Source organism: Haemorhous mexicanus, chromosome 3 (genome assembly GCF_027477595.1).
Source record: "Haemorhous mexicanus isolate bHaeMex1 chromosome 3, bHaeMex1.pri, whole genome shotgun sequence".
NCBI lineage: Eukaryota > Metazoa > Chordata > Aves > Passeriformes > Fringillidae > Haemorhous > Haemorhous mexicanus.
In genome coordinates, this window is record NC_082343.1 from 57,621,798 (window position 1) to 57,639,356 (window position 17,559).

Consider the following 17,559-nt stretch of genomic DNA (forward strand, 5'->3'; position numbering starts at 1 on the left):
TCTGGTCTTAGAGGCATGCAGTGATGGAGCCTTCACAGCCATTCATATGATCTCTTCTGATGCTTCAAAAATCAGCATCAGTACCGTGTCATATTATCCTCCTAAAATGTTCTTCTTTAGGCTAAATTACCTACACTGATCCAAACATTATTCATGTGCATCCATGTTCTCACTGCTTTGCAGTTCACTGTCTTGGTTTTGCTGTATTTTTCTAAAGAATCCAGTAACACAGCTGCAAAATTGCAGGGGAGACTAAGTGCTCTGGGAGAATTATTTCATTTGTTTTCTTTCAAAGTTTCTCTTCCTCGAATGAGTTTTGCCTTTTTCTCAGTGACTCAATTACATTTTTCACTTCTGTACAAAATCTGGTCAATTATCAGACTTTTTTTTATGTTTTACTATCCATTAACCCATCCCATATTTTCATAGTTTATTCTTCCTGCTCAATTTGTAAATAAAATCTTCTACCACAACTTTGCCCTGCTGCCTGCTGAATAAAAAAAAATTTTACATGTATTTTTTCCTATTTGAATTTTAATTACTTTTCCCAGGAAGGTTGTTTTACCCTTCAGCTCCATGTAACCTACAAATTATATACATACATACATACATACATATATATATATATATATATATATATATATATATGGATATTTATGTGTGCATGTGTGCTCTATTCCAATGTCTCAATTTAAATGAAAGTGCTGAACGAAGTAGTATCCAGAATGGACTCTGCAGAGCCCCATTCAGCATCCTTCTGCTTCAAAGAAAGCCATTGATCAATATTTGTTTTGGTACCATTATTCATCTGCTTGGTCACTTACCATTCATTTATATTGTATTTCACTAAACTGCTTGGGAAAATGTCATCTCCCATTGCATTAAAAGCTGTGTGGCAGTTACAGTTTCTTTAACGACAAATCATGCTGCTCCATGATAGAAGCAAACTATTCTGAAGAAAATATTTTTCAGAGATCCATACTGTTATTGTTTTCTTAATCAATTGTCATCATTTTCACTTTTTTTTATATGCTCATTTTTCTTCATTTAAAATACAGATGCCATCTTGTCCCCTTCTCTCCTCTGGTAACTCTGTTTCCTTTATGAATTCACACATGTGAAATGGCCCTAAGAGTAATTTTAATAATTTTAAGCTACTTAGAAAGAAACTAATCAAGACTGAACAATTTAATAAAATATATATTTATTTCAAATTTGCCCAGACATGCTCTTTCCCAATTCTGCTATGAGACTTTGTGCCTTTGATACTGATACTAAATTGTTCTGCTCCACTGAATTGTAAATGATCCATTAAAGAAAATGGAAAAATGTCCTTAACACTTTGGTCCACCATCATCTATAGTTAGTTCTCCATCCCTGCTGTACTAATATCCCTAAATGATTAACTTCTTTTTGTATCTTAATGCATTCTACTTCCCATGTTCTTCATTTTTTCTTCCAGGTCATATTTTAGTGTTTCTGACCTACTCTCTTTAAAATCTCCTTTTTTGTGTAAGTCTCATTATCTTCCCCAATTTCCACTTTAATAGCATTCCCTTTCTGTAGCTAAAGTCACAGTTCAGCCAGTTTTCATGCTTTTTTTCTGCACTGGGACAGCTTGTACCTGCTGTGTCATTTATTTCCTTGAGGAAATGTCACCTCTTCTCTAAGATTTTTTCTTCTAAGACTTCTCTAGGACTTCTCCCACGAGATCCTACACAAAAAAATCCTGAATTCACTCTAAAAAAAATTGGGTATGTTTTGTGTTCTTTATATCCTTTCTCTTAACCGGGTGCTTTTTCAGTTCACAGTCACCCTTACTGAAGCTGCATTCTGCCCTGACTGTTTTCCCTGCTGGTAAGACTCAAAGCCACAGGAACAGCCCTTGTAGCTGCTTTCTGCATTTTTCTATCAAAGTGTTTTTTGAGTGCATCTCAAAAATTGGGCAGACATCTTGGTCTGTCATTTGCCCTTTTTCAAATGTTTTTTTTAATCCCCAATCCTGCCCTTTAGATGATTCCTCAAGGTATTCAGGAAAAAAAAGAACCCAACAACCAAAAGAAAAAGCCCTTCAAATGATGCTTTTGGGAAACTGGTCTATATATAGCTCCATTTGCATAGTGTTGTTTCTCCATTTTTCCCCATGTAAGCAGGTTAACTCTTAGCTTTCATCCTTCATATAAAGTATTTGGATCTTTAATTTGTGACAGAATCCTATATCTCCTATTCTCTCCCTTGGCAGCCCTTCTTGGACATCTACCATTATTCCAAAACCAGCTACATATGCCATCATCTGTTATACCAATTAAATCAGTTTTCCTCTGCTTGTTTATTCCCCATGCTCCTTGCAATGCTACACAGACTAAGATGTTTGGCAAATAAATTAGAGCTCTTGAATGACATATTGGCCCAATCCAATCCACCAGATGCCATTCTTACATAAGATATAATCACACATAGCATGGGGGAATTGCAGCATTGCAGGCTGTGTATCTTCATAAGGGGAGGAAATGCTGCTGCTGTTATATTCAGGATTTGCTGTTGCTGTTGGGCTTTTTCTGTAGAGAAATTTCAACAGATTGGCTTCTCTTTGTTGTCTTGGAAAGGTAGCCCAGGGTGAGGAGGGCACTTGAAGTAATGATGATTTGCTGGAATCAAGAATCTCGGGGGTTTCTTCATGCCTTTCTCTAGATTTAATTAAAGAACTTTTGCTTACCAGTGAGCTGCACACAGATGTCCCATCTCTCTTCTGTAAGTGCCTCCTATACTCCAGGTATTTGTTCTGGTTCAGTTCACTCCTCAACTCCTCTTCAGTTCCATGCTTTGGCTTGTGTTCCTGTCCTGTATGCTTCAGTAGGAGTTGAGCATGTGCTTAGAACTAATCAGAGAGACATCTGACTGAATAGAGTTTGCAGCCTTGTTTCACTCATGTGCTATCCAGAAACATGTCTGGCTTAAATTATTCATTTTGTTTTTCAAAATTTCCCTGTTGACTCTTTCTGTGAGGGGAGCAGCCTGTTTCACAGCCTGCACACAGTGCAGTAGGTTTTTCTGAAGCTGTACAAGATTTCTGATCTCCTGGCCAGGACATAGCAGGCTCACCTGCAGTGACCAGAAGTTTGTGATACCCAGGACAATCCTCATGAAGCATAGCAGTGCTTGACTCAATAGCATGTACTCCTCTCCCATACTGGTCCCTCTCTCTGGTTTCTGCTTTCTGTAATCATACCCATGTACATGTCCATAAACTACCAGCTAATCAAGTGCATGTGTACCTTACAATTTTGAGGTACATATTTTTATGGCTTTTATTGCTTGGTGTACAGATAATTGAAACAAACATGTTTAGATTGTCACTAAACCACTAAAAATCTTTACCTATTTGGAAACAACAACAAAACCAAAACTGTGCTTTTCCCAAAGTTACTCTCCAATAGAAATTAATTGCCATAGCAACGTGTGGGCAATGTGGTTTAAGAGATATTTTTATTTACCCTCCAGATTCATTGAATCCCCTAAGTCAAGAATTTTAACCAAAGCTAGAAATTACCATAGTTATGTGATTTTGTAAACTTTTATCTCCACAGGATGGCAGTTGCACAAAATGAAACAACTTTTTTCAAAATTACAGTTTTGCAATGCTATTTGTTAAGTCAAATGTAAGGAAATGATGCTGCAATGGAATGAATTCCTGCTTATGTAAAAAACCACAAAGCTTCAGCCAGGTTGTTTATTTTATAGCTTGAGGCACAGTTAGGTGTTCAGTACTTTTTCAGTGTGAGTAAAGAAACCAATGAAAATGATCCCAAACATGTGGGGATGTTTTTTGATGTTTCATTTCTTTTTTTTTTTAGTTTTGCTCCTGAGAGACTGATATTGTGCTACACAATACAAAATTTAAATTCAGTGTTATGCAACCATGTGGAGGTTTTCTAACTGTAAAAAATGCAATATGCACTATCTGTCCATGGTTTTGAATGGTTTTTATTAAGAATTCTCAATGCTGTTTTTTCAGATAGCCACAGATACCTGAAACTGCATTGCAAATGCATTATGGTATCCATTCTTCCTCACTTTGTCCTCAATTACATGTTATTTGGTCAATGTGAACAGGTGAGGGCTGGAAGTTTGATAAGGACTTGATGCTCATCCAAGACTGGATGGCTTCTTTAGCACTACTGCCCAAAGTGACAGGAGGAAATGACAGGAGGAAACAAAGAGCTGGTTTGTATTAGCATCAGAGGATGCTGTCTTTCCATACACAATGATTAAACCCATTCACTGAATTTTATTGCATTTGAAATTCTGAAGAAACTCAAAGAACATATTTATAATTTTCTAGGTTGAATTTAAATCCTTGAAATAAGATTGAATGTTTTAATAAAAGTAAGCTTCCTCATCTTTATATCAATTTACCAGTTTAAATGATCCTAATTTCATCATCCTTGGAACATGATGGCTGAGAAATTAAGGTGTGGTCTCAGATTAATTTCACTGCAGCAACTTTCACAGGGTATCCCAGGTAACTGAATGTCACAAAATATGCTGAGTTGGAAGGTACTCACAAGGATCATTAACTCCATTCATATCATATCCCTGAGAAAGTCTGGGTCACTATTTAATGTATCACATCAAATTGCTAAATACACAATGCCTTGCCTTTATTTTTAATAGAACTTCCAACATCAATAGAGGTAATGACCAGTGTAAGATAAATTGGCACTGTGTGTGCTGAACAAAAATACTGGTGGGGTTAAGCCTCCTCTCTACCCTGTGTGTCATAGGTGTAATTGCTGTTCAGACTAACAATAATGACATCCAAACACTTCCTATTAGTTTGCAGAACATTCTTTTCTTAGAAGCCAGGTTTTTATACCTGGCTTTTTATACCTATCCTCTTCATAGGATCCGATGGAAGTCCACATTTTCAGCAGTAGTGTCACAAGCCTCAAATTTTAGGTTGTATACCTTTATGTATTTTTGTAAATAATGATTTCCAGTGTATAAAAGAGCTTACAAAATGGGAATTAAAGAATGGCGGCAAACTTGCAGGTCATGTTTTAAACTCCTACTGAGTTTGCAAATATTTGCATTATTTTCAGAGAGCTATTATTTCCCTTTATAGAGTTGTCAAAATCACAAAACCTATTTTGTCTTCAAAGTGCATTTAAAATAGCATAAAACCTCGACTTGTGACTCTAGGAGCTCAGTAAATGAGTGAGATCTTTATATCTTTACAAAATACTCTTAGCATTGCTTTTACAACCTGAATAAAACTTCCACTCAATTCTCTTAAATCCTTTTAACATCTTGTGATAAACTGGATGCTACGAGTCCATTTTTCATCAGTAATTTAGCTCAGGTATCAGAATGTTCCACTTAATGACAGTAATAGTTTGTTTTTGCTGAATAATGTTACTGCCACATACTCTGTCAGAGTTTGCTTCAGTTGATGGAAAATGGCTTAAATCTTACATGTTTGGGTGAGCACAGAAAGAAATTTACTGCTATATCTATAATATATTGAAACAAAAAAGCATGAAACTTCTTTTGTCTTGGAGGTTAAATGCATGTTTAAGACTGAGAAAACCTCATAGTTTTCAAGCTATGTTATGTTCCACTTGATAACCAAAAGGAAAAATATAAACCCATACTCTAAGTTGTAAACTCACAGCTTCTTGATATATTGAATAGGTCAACAGAAATTTCAAATAGCTAGCAAAAGTTATCTCATGTGTGTGAAATGGCTAATATATCATTCAAATCAATATGAGAGGGTTCACTTTCCTCTGTTAAGTTCTCTGTATTATATGTATTTATACATCATAGACCATTTGATAGAAAAGGAACTTTAGAGTTGCAACTATTTTTCTCTAATTGCAAGGCATTAATGTTACCTTTTGTTTCTGGTAGCTTGCCTAACCTGCTTTTAAAGATTTGCAGTGCTTATTAATCCACATGACCCATTGTTTCTTTACTCAAATATTCTATCACTGGCACAATTAGAAAGGCTTCTCTTGTGTTTTTCTTTGCTACTTCAGGCAACATTCACACTGCACAGTGAAAACAGATAATTTTCTTCCTGATTGCAGCAGATATTTGTCTTTACTAGTATTTTATGTTCACTGAAAGAGTCTCCTTCCCTTGCTTGAATTTACCAACTCCTTGCTTCAGTCCTTGGCCCTAAATCATGTTTAGAAGCTCCAGATCATTCTTGTTGCTCTCTTCTAGGCACTCTCCAAATAGTGAATGCTTTTAAAGGCAAAACATGGTTCTCAAGCTGAAACCTTACCAATATTAAACCAACTGAAAGGTTATTCCATCATGAGATTGTAAATTAACTTCTCTTTGCACTCTGAAATGATATTTACCTTTTTTGCTAGGTCATTATTGATGTGTTAAACTTGTGGTCTGAAATTACCAAGAGCCTTTGCCTTTCCAGTGTTTGCTTCCTTATTTACTTTTCTTTTATTTGTGTTGCTGACTGACTGTACCTGCAAAGATACTTTACTTGCACCTAGCAAATAGCACAGTATTGAGGTTACTTTTTTGCTTTCTTATGAGCAAATTACTCTCTTTATATACCTCTCATGTTTTCAAAAATTATGTCACCTGCTAAATCAGTAAGCATAATATTTATTCTTTAGGATGTTAATGAAAATGTTGAAGATTCTGGAGTGAACATAATGCCTGTACAAACTCAATTGATCTGTACTTCAATTTTGCTAAAGAATTACATGTGATCCCTTTTAAACATAACTATGAAACCTGTATCCTTTTTGTAGTTATGGAATCTAGTGCCTATTAGCTTAGCTTGATACTGGAATAATAAGGATTGGGCCAAAGGTTCGAAGGGAAAAATATACTACATTCTTTTAACTCCTTCCACAAAAGCAGTTTTTCTGTTGACAAAAAAACATCAGGTTTATCTGAAGCAATTTCTTTTTAGCATCTCTCTTGATTTTTAGTTCTCCAGTTTGATTTTGGTTAGTGGCAGACATTCTCTTTCATTATTTGTATCTTTCTCTGAGTTTAAGTAAATTTACTGATTTGTAATTTTTATTTCCTTTTATCTTTTTTTTTTTTTTTTTTTTGCAATTGCAAAGTCCCCTTTGTTATCTGCTTGTTACCTCACCTTTCTTCCATTATGTTGATGGTAACTTTGAACAGCTCTGAGACTTGTTCACTTCTCCTTTTCCTGATATTGCACCCAGCAAATCTGAAATTTTTCTCTTCCATCTGAAATCTCCAACCTATGTTTATTTACCCTAAGCCAAAAATTCTCTTTAAGGAACTGTCTAAAGTTTATTTCAAAGGTTCCATTTTCCATGACACATTATTATAGATTTTCTTCTGTGTTAGGTAACCTTTCCCTTAGCATGTATAACTATCTCTTGATATCCTAAATACCACCTGTGAGATGTGCATCAGTTTGTCCCCTGCTCTTTGATTTGTCTCCGTATGCACACAGCATTTATCTCTAAGTTTTATGTAACCAACTCTACTTTCCACTTTCTGTATTCTTCCTTGAGTTTGAAATCAAGGAAGATCTCTACAAGTACAACCAAAATTTCTCTCTCGTTAGTATGTCCTCTTTGTAGGGGGATCCTTCAGGTTATTTATAAAAAACCCCTCATTTATATAACCTTGAGTTGTGGCAAAACTTATATACCTTTCTCATGCATTCTCATTACTCTTACAATTCCTACACTTTGTAATTGAGTGAAGACCTTTTTGTGTCATTTATTTCCTCCGTTATTGACCTCTCCATCTCCTGTGGAGATTTGATGACCTTTTGTGTTACACTGAATAATTGCATAAAGCTGCTGCTATGCCAATCAGAAAAAATTTTCAAAATCTGATCTTTTCTAGTCTTTCCCTCTCATTCACCTCCTATTTATTTTTATATGTCTGCAAATTTATAAGATCCATAGCAGATTGACACAGTATCCATTTGATTTTGCCATGAAGCTTATACAAATTATCTAAGATCTTACCTTTGCTTTTAATAATCTGTGCTGGATCAGCATGATTATAGTATCTCTGTGAGATGCAGGATGCTGGAAGAGAATTTAGGTTTATTAGCCTGGTCAATAGAATGAAATCTCTGTGATACTCTGGTATGAAATGAATCGCGTTACTTTATGCAATACATTTGTCTGGAAGTAAACTTGACTCCTAATTTAGTTGATTGTCTTCTTGTTGCTCAGGCTTGGATTTTAGCCATTTAAATATAGAAACAGCCTGAAATGTCGAGTAGTAAATGAGCAGGATAACAAGCACAAGTTATCTTAACGTCTTAGAAATTTTAAGTAAAACGAAGGTCAGGATTTGTTTCCTGGTAAGTACACAGAGAAGAAGCCTCTTTAAAAAAGTCCTTGAACACAAAAAAACCTTTGCTCATTGTGAATCAAAGCTAATTAGTTTTATAACTTCCAGTTTGATTAAAAACAATTGTCATTTGTTCCCAGGAGCTTCGGTAATAGTTTTATTCTTTCTCTCTAAGCCCAACAATGTTAATGTTGCACCTATTGTTTCTTAATTTTACTCTCATCTTTATGACACTGACTAATCATCCAAATTCTATCTGCTGCTGCGCCAGAGTCTCCTGGGTAATAACAGTGCCAATGCTTGATAAGTGGCTGCCAGATAAAGCTCATGTTCGTTCAGGAGAAGCTGTGCCAATTGTAACACAGAAAGTAATGAGTAACGACAGCAAAAGAATATAAAAAATATGTCAACTTTTGGTTATTGAAACTGTGCATGTTCAAGTAAATCAAATGTTTCAGGAGGCAATGCATACTAATTTTATTTGCAATTAAATGAGACAGGAACTAAAGGAATGCTATTTTTCTGTATATCAAGCACGCTGTTGGGACCTTTAGTGATTAAGTAGTTTCTACATATAGTAAGTTTTCTATTTATAAGAGATGAGTTGGTAACAAAAACTAATTTCTGACTGAAAGAAAATAGATATCATTTAAAAAGAAGACAAAGGCAATGAATAAAGAAGTGGAGATGTAATTGCAGTGTCTAGATGCTCTTTTTTAAAACTGTCACGGTTAATCAGAAGGAACTGTGGCTCAGGAAGAAGATTGGAGTACGTTCTAAAAAATAAAAGGTTCTTTGGAGGGAGGAGGGGTATGAAAGGGGGCAGTAAATTGGATTCTGTACATGGACAGAAGATGACTTCATTCACAGGTTCTTATGAGTCCCTTTTTTGGACAGCTTTAATGAAGCTTCCTAATTCAGTACATTTGCCTTTGTTAGAGAAGATGCATGCACTGGAGGCACATTGATCATCCTGTGCATAAAGGTCACTGAGTTTAGGACATCTGTACATGTACATCAGGACATGTCTCCTGTTTTGACAGACTTGAGAATAGGTAGCAAAAGGAAGGAATAAACTTTAGACTTTTACTTTACTCTTCAAACATGGGGTTAATCAGTGTCCTTTTAATAGCTGTTCTGCAATCCTGTCAGTAAAGTTGGGGAAGAGAGAGCTGCTGTAAACAGTGCTGCAATTCAAGAATAGCAAAATTTACTGTGGGAAGGCTTCTCTGGATTCCATGTATGTTTTCAGCTAGCAGAGGAAATAGTTACATTTATTTTGAAAATGTGTTATGATATTTTCTCAGTTGAATTTTTAAATCATTTGACTTTTTAAAATCTGGTGAAGCTTCTGTGCTAGTATGAATCAGATCCAGATCTTTCTTTTCAAGAGTGTGGAAAAGTTTCAGAGACAGCATCTGCTTAACCTTTCACATGCTTTTGTGGAAAAAGATGGTTGTTTTTTTCATCACCTGATGTGCTAAGTGTTATAAATTTAAATATTATAAATATTTATTATAAATTCAGGTCTCCTAGTTCTACCTTTTTTCAGATTGGCCACACTGACATGTATACTACTAGGTAGCTGGAGCAAGCATCATGTTGGCCAGACCAATAAAATGCAGTGAAGCATGTGACAATAGTCCATCATTAGTTGTTTTACTCCTGTATTGAAGCATTTGACTTGTTTGCCTGCAAGGATAAAATCTCATCTAGGCTTAACAGAGGTTTTATTTAAATGCCTCCGGGGTCAAGCGTGTGTCATGATAAAGTTCAGCAGCTCTATGAAGTCATCTATTTTCCATCAATCAGTTTGACAGCACTCAGCTCCCTCCACTAACACTTTTCCCTTGCAGTCTCGGCACACAAATTATTAAATATTCTCTTTACTTTCCTCTCTCCTGTTAATAACTTTTCCTATCTTTTCAAAATGTGTTAGAAGTGCAGGATGATTTGTCTGTAGCCTCTTTTGCTGGTATTATTACAATTGTGGAAACTTTCATAGGTCGTGCATCTGAAATAGCAGTGAACCCTACTGTCCTTGTGTTGCACATCCTTTTTACCATCTAGGCCAACAGAAGGATGGCAAAAGGGGCCCTCAGGGGGCACCTTCACTTAGCGAAGGCCCCCTTTGTGCGTGTGCTCATGCTCATGACACATCCTGGTCCGATTATGATTGTGCAAAAATGTCTTTATAGCACTTAGAACTAAGGTACAAATTGAAGTGAACATCAGAGATTCTTCTACCCTCCTCGTTAAAGACAGTTTTCACGGTGTGAAGAGGTTACCAGCTGGAGTCCCTAAAATCAATATGAAATCTATTTATAAATATATTTTCAAATTGTCTTGAAAAGCAAAAGAAGGGTGGCATGACCACATTTTTAGGTAACATGGCATTTTTCCAGGTAGTCCATTGGAGACAAATAATGAAGAGAGGCATAAGTTTCTTGAATCACTGCCTGATAAAATAGCAGGTGAAGTGCAATGATAAAAAATGCAGAGGTGATGGAACACATGCTGTGGCAGCTTATCTATCTGTCTATGAATATACACACACATTACATTCAAAGCATCCCAATCTCACAAATTTTGTGATCAGTATTCTGTTCTAGTGTTGTGGCTATTAGGAAAAATATAGAATTTTGACAAAAAAGGCTGGTCTTTGTTTTTCTTGGCCCTACAGACAGAGTAAAACTGATGCTATCTAATTTACTGCTAACCAGTAATGACATAATGTTATAAATATCTTTATATTCATTCTTTCTGTAAACTTTCAGGACTCTGAATGTTACATTTCTTCTTTTGCTCTATGGTATTTGAACCAATGTAAATGTTTTATTTAGGTGAAAATCAACAAAGATCCTTTGGTTTTCCCTTCTCTCCCTTCTCTTCTCTTTGATGGCAAACTTGAAGGCAAAGCTACTAAAGTCACTGAGTTTGGATACTGTCTCAGTTCAGGCCACCTGAAATTAAATTGTTTGTTTGCATTTAGCAGAACCTGAATAAACTAGAACTGAAGTTCTGTTTCAACTGATTTCCTGCAGCTCTGCTATCTACTTTGGATCACACTCTCCCTAGGAAACTACTGAATATGCTTCTTAAAGTAGGTAATGTCTGTATTATGTAAGGCATCGTGCCATAATGTGTTTTTAAAGTAATTTAAATGGTTACACCCCTTGCTCTGAACAAGATGTAGCTGTTGCAGCCACACAAGGGCTATCTGCTCTCCACAATATCTGGAGGTGCCCGATGGAAAGCTGAGTATCAGGAGCTTGGAGACACAGCTTTGACATCATTCCCAGTGGAATATGTCCCTGCTGCTCTTGACATACAGTTTCCTTCTGTCTTTGCTTTATAGTACAGGATAAAGTTTACTCTGCCAACAAGCAAATGTATTTGAGTGATTTTTATTTAGGATGAAATCTCTCCTGTTTCTGTCAGACCACATAAGACAGAAGTGTGATAAACTGCAGAGTGTGATAAACTGGAACAGCAGAGTGTGATAAACTGGAACTTAACAATTTGCTATTGGATGTCATTAAATTGTATTTTGCTGCTAATCCTCCAGTCTGACAGTATATAATACCTTCTCATTTTCTGTCTAATTGTGTGTTATTGAAGCAAGAAGATTTAAAAATATCATTTATATCACTTCAATAATTTGTATTCAACACTTTTCCCTAATATTTTTCCAAAATTTAGCATTTGTCAGTCCCAGTCTTCCATTTGTTCTCAGTCTGTTGCACTTTCTTTGTTTTATGGGAAGCTTCTTCTTTAATTGAAATGTACTGTGTGCTGTGTTGTGCTGTTCCTTTAAAACCTGAGTAACACTCAAAGAGGAATCATGAGAGGAAAACATAAAAAAGGGAGAAGGGTAAGTAGGTAACAGCTTTTCAAAATATTTTCTTTATTCATACAATTGGTTTGTCTGCAAGAAGAAAAATAATCTCTTGTGATTCTATGCCTTACTTTTTACTAGTGTCTGTCCATAATACTTACTGATGAAGCACATCTTAGAAGATAGGAAATAGGTATTGGAAAACGAACTGGGTAAGCCACCACTGTTACTGATTTGTGGTACATGTGGAACCTTGTCAGAGGGAATGGAAAACTGTAAGCCCATTGTAATTCAATCCCAGTAACTCAGAAAATTACTAATATTGAAAAAAATAATTCAAGTACAGGACTGAATGGAATTTTAATTTAAGAATACCGCAGATGCATATTCTCAAATGAATGTTTTCTATCCAGTTAGGTGCCAGGAAGCAAAAAATCTCGCTGCAAATCTCTGTGGTGAATCAGTGTTAGACCATGGCCAGAAATACCTCTGATAATCTTGAATGCAACGATTAATGTACAAGTCAAGAGGCGACATTTTATGTCAAAAGATAAGAGCCATTTTAGTTTATCAGTGCCTTTTTGGGTCAAATGATGGTGATTGATTCCATTCTCCTGGAATGCTTCCAGCTATCACAAGTGAGTGCCTGGTTCTTTCAGCAGAAATGCTGAAATATGTCTAAATAAAGTATCCAGCTGAAAAAAAGGAATCCTCTATTTCAGCTGTCTTTAAAGAAAAAGAGATCATCTTGACCACTGATTTCTTTTTTGACAAGCTACATAGACTGAAATTGTAGTGGATTCCAACGACATTGCAGTGCACTATTTCACAAACCTGAATTCTAACCATCTGAGGGGATAGAAGTATGTAGAAGACCTGGGCCATGTGTATGAAATGGAGAATGCAGAAAATCAGGAATTAGAAAGTAAAAAAAAAAGGTTGCTGTAACAGTAGAGAAAATAAGTGCTCATTGTGTCCCTGCTGAAGTCACATGAGAAAATTACCTTTGTAAGGAGATGTCCTGTCCAGAGGAAATGCAGATGATGTTATAATTATAGAAACACACAAAAAAGTGCACAATACCAGTTTATAATCTTACTAGTCAGGATGCTGTGATTACTATGGCCCTAGAAGCTGCAACATAACATCTAAGAGAAAGAATGAAGGATGTCAGTGAGATTCATAGTGAGCATTGCATAAGACTGGCCATTCAAATGAATTTTCAGATATTTTAATTGTCTTAAAGGTGATGGATGAATGCAATTATGCTGTTCTGTTACCAGAACCCACAGCCAGCAGGCATTTCTATGGCATTAGTCAAAGATCTACACAAAGTGAATGGAGAAGGAGGTCTAAAAGATATCATTTAAGTTTGATGATGAAATGCAGTAATTCTTTGGGTTTGACCAGAAGCACCACACTGCTGAACTAGGCAGAATTCAAACTTTTAAGACAGAAAAGATTATGAGCTTGCTGGAGAAGGAAGAATAGTTTGCTAATGAGTTGAGCTCCCTGTATGCACTTCCATCACTCACCGATTCTATGCATGTTGTATAAACCCATGTCTTCTACATTTCAGTGTTTGTGCTGGGAGATTGTTCTGTCTATTCTGTGTAGGCTGGAGGATGTAAGAAGAATTATTTACTTAAATATGCTGCAAAACTATGGTATTGTCCACAAATATTTGTCTATCTATGTCTTTCCTGTACAACATAAGCTAAAAAACATATCCTCTAAAAGGATGAGAAAAAATAGGTGAGAAAAAATAGGTGTATGAAGTATAAGCATTGTTCATATATTTATTTGTATAATGTGAGAAATGGTGATATATGCACAAATAACAACATAAACGCAATAGATACAAACAGAGACAAATAGAACAGAATCGACAGAATACTTACAAACAGAGACAAATAGAACAAATATAACATGTAATGTGTTCAGTCCATCTGGTTCTCTGTGTCTTGTATTTGCATCAAGTGTTGAAAATACAGGCATATGTTCCTCTTCAAGTGAACAGTTGATGTAGCTCATAAACAGAGAGACTCAACAGAAAGGCAGTCAGAGCTGTCAAAACGTGTGGAAATCCATAAGGCCTTACAGTATGACACACTTCCCCAGTTACAAAAAATTGTATTCTGAAAAGAAAAAAAAGAAAAAAAATCTCTAGCTATTTAAGCAGATAGATCCTTGTTTTCAGATAGATTGTGAAAAGAAATGAAATAGGTTTTATGACATTCTTTATGAAACACTTTATAAATGTTGTCATCTGATTTCTCAGACCACTTGCTTGTGTCTCCCTAATATCAGGTCATAAAAGATTTGCTGAATGGTGCAAAAAGCCCCTGGTCACTTCCATGAGGGATATTTTCATTTTGTCTTCCTTCCTTCTCCTACACATTCCAGACCAGCAGCAAATTGGCTCTGCCATAGGGAAAGGAACATATCTCAATAACAGAGAACATCAAGAAGGAGGAGAAACATATCCAAAGCACAATCCTATGGATTCTTCTGAGGCACAGGAAGGCCAACATGCCTGCTGAAATACAAGGAGGGAGAAAATGTGGTGAAAATGTACCAAGAAATGGTAAATGTTTCCACATTTACTAAAATCTGAGTGTGGGGTCGTGCCTTAACAAGCAGATATAGTGGAGACATAGAAGAAAAATAGTGTCATATCAGTAAATAGCAGTGAGGATTTCCCTAGGGCTGTTTTAGCATTGAGTGCTGTCAGCTTGGCTCCATTTCCTGTAATGAAGATTGGCAGGGAGAGTACATTTCAAACTCCAGCCCATGCATGAGTTTGTGCTCTGCTGGGTTTTGTATGAACTGAAGAGACCACAAAGGGCCTCCATATACAGAGGGTGTTGAGACAGCTGGGGAGATACCAGCAGTATGATCTCCAGACCCAAAACATGAGGTTTGACTGAATAAGTCAGTATTTGCAAGATTTAGGATAATGGAAGAATCAGTGAACACTGGATATGTACGGATATTCTTGGTTCTCTCTCATGATCTCATCATGCCCTGCATCAAATCTTTAACTCACAGGCTTCATGGCACATCCTAAGATTATGCAGAGAGGGGGACAGTGAACTGTTTCCACTCTTAAATGTTAAAAAATGTAACTTTTCTAGTTTACATAACGATATATGTTCATGGAGTTGGAAGGCAGATCCTACATCTCCTGAAGCCATTGGAATGTTGGCTCTCAGAGAGGCTTGAAGGTTGACCACTATAGCTGAATGACAGCTATGGTTTAAAATTGCAACACTACAGATAGCTATGACATCCTTTCTCAGATCAGCTGATATAGAAATGTCCTGCTCTATGGGCACATGGTAAGAATAGTATGAGTTAGATGTATTGCCCATGTCCCCATGAAGAGCGTGTTTTCAGAATCTTTCCTGCCTTGGTTTTGGTTGACTTCTTTGTTTTCAGCTTTACTTTGATGTGGGTCAGCTGTGGGTTTGAGGTCACTAGGATGATGTGTGCCTTTTGGCAGGGAAATGTCAGGGGGTGTGATTAGTGCAGAAGTAGGCAGCACATCTGATGGCAGCTGGCTGCCTTATACTGCTTCCACATCAAGGCATCCCTGCTTGCTGCTTACCTTTACAGGCAATTAACCTTCTTACTCTGTGAAATTTTCATGCTCACAAGAGAGGAGTGTTACAGAACACTTAGCACAAGCTGGTATTTCATAAGGTCATGGTAAACCAACAAATACTAGCGGAAGAACCCTGTGATTCTAATCACAAAGATGATTAGCTGCCTAAAATATACTTGTCCCCAAGGATACTTCAAAATGTTTGCTTGCAGCATTACATGGCTGGATATATTTTTCTTCAGCACATGACTGATCACTAGGACTCAGAATATGGAAACATCCTATTCCCCACCAATCTAGTCTTTCTTTCTTCACACTTCTGTGTGATGCTTGGTTCATCCTGCAGCTATATGTGAGCCATTTATTACCTGCAGTGTCTTCCATTTCAGAACCTGGGTATTCACTGTCCATTTCCTTTTACATTTTGCTCCTTTTCTGAATTAAGTTGAAGCTTAGCCTTATTCTTCCTACTGGATTAAGCCTTTTACAGTAACAACCTCCCAGCTGAGCAGCAGTGCCACTGGAGACAGCTAGCTGCCTTTTGTATCCATCATTTCCCATTCTTCACGCAAACACTGTAATGGCAAAAGATTTGCCTTGTGTCATACTTTTTCAGAATATTTTTTCCACAGCATTTGCTCTTATACACACTGTCACAAATTTTTACTTAGCGGCTGCAGACTCAGGAGTTACTGGCTCAGCTCTTTGTTGAATGACATTTCAGTTGCTGAGTTGCACATTATGGGTGCTGACAAGTTATTTAATTAATGTCCAACAGGTCATGACTGAAAGACTTTCTAAAATCATTCTGTAAAGTCACCTTTAATCAGATGGGCTTTTCCTAGAAGGCAGTAGATACCCTGAATTGCCAAAAATTGCTGTCTATTAAATCCCAACAGTACACTTCCAGCTGATTTCTGTCAACTGTGACACTCATCTGGGAAAGTGCTTCATGTCACTTAATAAGGAGAATATGTCTTCCCGAAAAGTACCCTTTCTTCAGCCCTATCTGTAGCTTTGTGCTCTCAGATGCCCATGTTACCATTCAAGATGTTTTTTTCAAGTAGGAAATGAAGGTTATCAGTGTATTTAGTCTAAACTTCAGAAAATATCCTCCCAAATATTCTATTGCTGTCATTATTTCCTTCTCTCCTCCAAACAGCATTTTTTCAATACACTAGGTGTTTGCAATGCTGATTTTCACAATAAATTTAAGATCTCAATACTAGAAAGTGCTTTATTTTTTTATCACTCCTGCTACATTTTTGTTAACTTACTATGTAATATTAAAATATTATTTAAGTAACTGCAGCAGCTAGAGCAAAGCAGTGATTAAGTTTACTCTCAGATCAATAAACCTGGCCAAAATCCATCTACTAATAGGTATGTGCATGAAGTCTGTTAGGTTTCAGAGGAACCCAGTCAGAACTGGGGGAATATTCCATTTCATCATGAGAAATACTAGGCAAAGATATGTTACTATTAAAAGTTTGTGAAGAAGAGCCTGTTTCACATTCCAACAGTAGTGTAGACTTCTGAGTGTTTAAATTCTCAGCTGCTGATGCTAAAAATTCAAGGGAAGATAAACATTGCAGTGGAAAAATCTCCTTCCTAATTGAGGATATTTTGTGGCTTGAAAGATCATAATGCTTGGAATGTTTTGCTAAACTGTCCTTATTTAGCCAGAATCCAACCCGAAATGCCAGCTGTGCAAACTTATTAACACATCCTTTAGTTTATGGTGACTCATTACACAGGGGCAACATAAGAACAATTACTCTTG

At 36.4% G+C, this 17,559-nt stretch overlaps 1 long non-coding RNA gene across 2 annotated transcripts in view; it reads left to right on the plus strand.

Annotated features, from left to right (window-relative positions):
• The first annotated feature begins 11,451 nt into the window (after positions 1-11,451).
• LOC132325080 (uncharacterized) overlaps positions 11,452-17,559 on the plus strand; it is a 78,471-nt gene continuing 72,363 nt past the window's right edge. The window contains exons 1-2 of one of the 2 annotated variants that reach the window (XR_009485826.1): positions 11,452-12,807; positions 14,576-14,756. This is a non-coding gene — a long non-coding RNA (uncharacterized LOC132325080). Of the gene's footprint in view, positions 12,808-12,844; positions 14,757-17,559 lie in introns of those variants that run through there. The other variant, XR_009485827.1, reaches the window with a different exon arrangement.